Source organism: Schistocerca serialis, chromosome 5 (genome assembly GCF_023864345.2).
Source record: "Schistocerca serialis cubense isolate TAMUIC-IGC-003099 chromosome 5, iqSchSeri2.2, whole genome shotgun sequence".
Taxonomy (NCBI): Eukaryota; Metazoa; Arthropoda; class Insecta; order Orthoptera; family Acrididae; genus Schistocerca; species Schistocerca serialis.
The window spans coordinates 366,977,076-366,982,162 of record NC_064642.1 but is presented as its reverse complement, the minus strand read 5'-3'; positions in this window follow the sequence as shown (position 1 = coordinate 366,982,162).

Sequence of the window (5,087 nt, the reverse complement as noted above, 5' to 3'; positions counted from 1 at the left end):
CTCCACCTCTTTGGCCTACTCCCCCTTCTTATGGTTTTACATATATACTCTCCGACCGCGCCAGCAGAGGGATGAAGCAGTGTCCCTGACAGACTTTTGGCCGACTCAGTTGTGTGAGCTTTTGTCAACACATGGCTCGATCCTCCTCTATCATGAGCGAGCAGGGGAGGTAATTTGAGTCACTACTTTTTCCCAGGCTGTGTGACTTGTGCAGTGCTGACAAATTCCACATGATCACATTCCACACTCAGAACAAAAGAGTTGGCGAGCATTGGCACCACACTTTGAAAGCCGCACTGAAATGTCACTGCAGATCCTAGTCTGAAGTGTTACCTTGGGTGGTACTCAGTGTACGTACCACTTTCAAGGATGGTCTCAACTCCTCTTTGGTCGAGCTCCAGTATGGCGAACCTCTTGCACTTTCAGCTGAGTTTGTGGAGGACTCTGCTCCACTTTCTCCATCCAAGCTTTTAACACTACTTGAGAGAGTCTTCTGTTACATTACCCACATACGCACCCACCTCCAAGCACTCATTCTGCTCCTCATGTTTTCGTCCACAAGGAACTCGACCAGTGCAATTTTGGTATGGTCTGTGATGACTCAGTTTGGGTGCTTTGTAGCCCTGTGCTCGGGACTGCACAGAGTACTTCGTCATACTGACAATACCACAGGCATTTGCCTGAATGGCAAGTGCCAAACTGTATCACTCAACAAAGCCAAACTGGAGTGAATGCTCAACAAGAACCCCCCCCCTCAAGCCTCATATTCAGATGATCTTGTACCTAATGCCTTCTCCTCTGAGTAACTCATTCTGGATCACCAATGCACAACTCATCAAGTGTGTCCTCAACTTTAAGTGTTGTGTCCCGCCCTAGTGCCCTTCCTTCTGAGTGTCCCAGTCTAGAGATTCCCCTGACCCTCCCACAATGTGAACCCACAAATAGACATGCTGCATGTGAAGTGCCTTTTTCAACATCGATGTGCCCCCCTCCATTCAATTTGGTCAACTTTTGCATCAAATCGACATTTCATCATAATTCATTGAGGACCTCTCCATTCAGTTATTATATGAGCACATTCCTGTCATCCTCCATGAGCCCCTGTGCTCATTCAATGACCCAACCACCAGCCACATCACACTCCTCCATTTTTATCCGTTTCCAGCAGATATCAACGCCAAGAACCTTTTGGCTCTGATTGACGCAAATGACCACCTTACAGCCATCATACCCCTCATCTCACACCACTCCTCTACGGGCCAATTGATTCCACTTCCTTGTGCAGACTGTCTGAAACATCCACATTGTCTCAGCTTCATCATCGAGTTGCTGCTATGCTCCACAAGAAACAGTTCAGTTATGTCTCCCCCCAGGCCCAGCCAGGAGTTGACTGATCACACAGATGTTCAGGACTCCAGCTTGTCGCCACCTCTCCCTGCTGTATACTGCACCAACGCTTCTCATCCTGCCTCATGCTCTGCACTGATTTTTTTTTGGGGGGGGGGGTGTCTCTGTGGCGGCTGTCGATAGTCACACCACGAATAGTCCCTGTACCTTTAGCCACAGCTCTTAGACTGTACGCTTGTCAGCTCCATCTTGTTGTTGCATACTGTTGTTTATGTCTGTTGCCTCAGTTTATCATATAATAAAATCTCAATCTTAAAATGAAGTAGTGAAAAATTCTGTTCTCCGGCGAGTATAGGACCCAATTTCCCACACTACCTCATTTTAATAAAGATTGTAGATATAAGACGGATTTTATGGTAAAAGTGCCATTTTACTGATATGGTGATTAAATACTGAAATGCAAAAATGGCATGAAATTTTGAAATTCGTTATCAACAATAAAAAGTGTATAAAAAGTAACTTCAAAATGACATGCGATTTTGGTTGGCGTTGGTGCATACAGGCACTCAGCATTGAGGTCATCAAGGACATATCATTTTAATCAGCAGAGTACATTTTCGTTGTCATGTGTGTTTTTGAAAGATTTACGGTGCCTTAAGACTTCATAAACTTTCAGTATTATGTAGGCAGCGAAACTCAGTTTTTGTGTGAATTGCTAGGTAGGTCTACTCCATAATTTTTAAGGGTGACACACTTAAATTTGGAACAATTTATGTGGTTACTGGACCAAGGTTGTTTCCTAGAGGTACTGAAATATGCTGAAGTCAAACCACTCTTCAAAAATGGATCAAGAGAGATGATGAGAAATTATCGTCCTGTCCCAATTTTCGCAGCCATATTTAAAATATTTGAAAAAGTTGCTGTTACCCAAATCCAAAACTATGTTGCAAAATATTCTGTTATTCTAAACAATCAGTTTGGTTTTGAACAAGAGAAAAACACCATAGGTGCAATGAACACTTTCATGGAGAAAATAAGTACATCATTAGACAAGAGCAGTAGGGTGACAGGAATTTTCTGCGACATCACTAAGGTGTTTGATTCTGTAAATCATGCAGTGCTTGTATACAAACTTGAAAAAAAAATGGTATTAGCAGCAGTGCCCTACAATGGCATAAATACTACTTATCAAACAGAAAGTAAACAGTTAGCATCTCTTGGGATGCAACATATTATTATTCTAACTGGAAAAAAATCTCATTGTGTTCGACAAGGCTTCATATTAGGCCCAGTCCTATTTCTCTTCTACATTAATAATTTACCATTAAACAGTTCTATTTGTAGATGATACTTCTGTCTTAGTTGAAAATCAGCATTCAGAAAAAATTCCCAAATTTGTAATCAGAACCCCTAGTAACCTAGAAAGTTGGTTTCAGCTACGTGGATTGAATCTAAACATATTTAAGAATAACAGGACGCAATGCAAAACCAAACAGTCAAAATCTGACCAGACAAAGATTGTTCACAACAGCAATAGTAGAAGTTGACTCAGTCAAATCCTTAGGATGAAATGTGGATAAAAATTTGATTTGGCAGGCATGTATTGAGTACCTAGCAAACAAACTGAGCAACTTTGCATTTGCAGTGCAAATATTCTCAACTGTAACTGACATGGACACATGAAAGTATCATATATAATCTACTTTGAATCCACTATTAAGTATAGTATTGTTTTTGGAATAACTCAGCAAACTTAGTGTGCGTACTTAAAATACAGAACAAATCATTCGAAATATGTGTAAAGTAAATCTTGAAGAACAATATCATCCATTATTTAGGAAACGTAAAATAATAACTCTGCCACTCCTATATGGATATGAGATTATTATCTTCTGTACACAAGTTACGTATTATTTGAGAGAAATCATTTTGTTCATTCATATGATACAAGAAAAAACTAAAAAAACATTATGCTCCCCACCCATCACTTCAAACTGTATGCTCAGGGACCTCAAAACATGGGAATGAAAATTTATAATAAATTAAAAGGGAGCAAGTTAATGCAGACGAATTTAGGTCCACTTAAAAGGAAGCTGTTTGAGGCACTGGATCTGAAATGTTATTACTCAGTGGATGTATTCATGCAGGAAATTTGAGCTGGATACAATGTGCTCCATATCTCAAGAAGTATCATTATAGTGTTATTACTTATTTAAGTGCTACTGTTTATTAATGGAAAAATCTCTGTAACTGTACTATAAATTTTTGTCATGTCGCCTGTACTCAAACCAAAAGGATTGAAAATGCATGTCATGAGATGAATAAACCACAATTCCAAAATTCTGAAAGGTTTATTAGAGATTGCCTCTATGTAGCCAACAATCTCTAAAGTTGTATGGCATTTTTCTTCTTTTAGTTCTGTGCAATATTTAAACAATGCATGTATCAAGATAACTCTGCAGTTAATGATAACATGGCTGTTTTGGTGCAAGCATGAGTATACTGCACTATATGAACACATGCATACAAATTTGATAATACTATAAATTAAGCTCAGCTCCATGACTATACCTGAAAGTTTATACAGTGTTACGAAACTGCTATCTGCTGGTAATTTAGAATAATTTTGTTCATCATGACTTGATATAAACAGCTCATACTGCTACCTGAGCAATTGCCATAGGGTATAATTAAGAACATTTAGGCCAGTGTTGTTTACAATCTTAAAACTGGTGGATAAATTAAATCAATTTGTTAAGCCATTCAGCTAGTACGTTACATGTTTCATAGATCTTACTTATAATGAATGCTATCTGAGTGGGACATTGTGTCATCTGTGTGTACAAGTTAAAGATTATATTTAGTATAGTTCACACTAAACAAATACATTAACTTGCATACTACGTGAATCTCAGGACTTGAAAATGGGTCTAATTAAGAACATTTACTTGGCCAGTATTGGATACAACCTTAAAGGTATTGGATAAATTACATCATTCAGTCAAGCTATTCAGTTAGTTATTTATATTTTCATATGTCACATTCACAAGAAAGGCTGCTGTGTGGGACACAGTACCACCTGTGGATATGAGTGGTGGACAGTTTCTATTACAGTTTTCATGAAACAAGTACATTCATTAGCATACTATATCGATCTACTGGTGAGAAGAGAAATAAATGTCAGTGTATGTGATTTGATCAGTGACAGACAGTTATCATGTGATAATGTGCTACAGCACACTGTAAATATTGTACTAAAATTGTGCCATTTCTCTTCGAAAGTCTGCTGGCATGCAAATAAAATGGACGAAAACATGTCTTGTGGTGCTCTCTCTATGGCAACTAGAAACCAGTGTGGAGTGCTGAAATGATAGTCATCCCAGAAACTCAGAGAAGGGATGCAGCTGACTGTTCTCGACTACGCATACTCTGATGTGATGTCATCCCTACCAAAACTATTAATGGGACTTTGCTCACAGAACCAAGTGAGTATTTCTCTTCGAAAGGGTGTTTCACATATTGTACAACTGTGGAGTATCAGGGATTTTTTGAAGAGCAGTTTATCTAATGCACTGTGGCCAAATGGTCAAACGATCAAATGCTGGCCACAGACGGAGTCGAATGTTTGATTTCTCTCGCTGTTTTGGGGTATACAGCGTCGAGCCGGAGTTCAGCACAGCCCTTGCCAAACGTCTTTCTTCTACAGACAATGAGTAACGTTCATGACAACTTGCAAACCG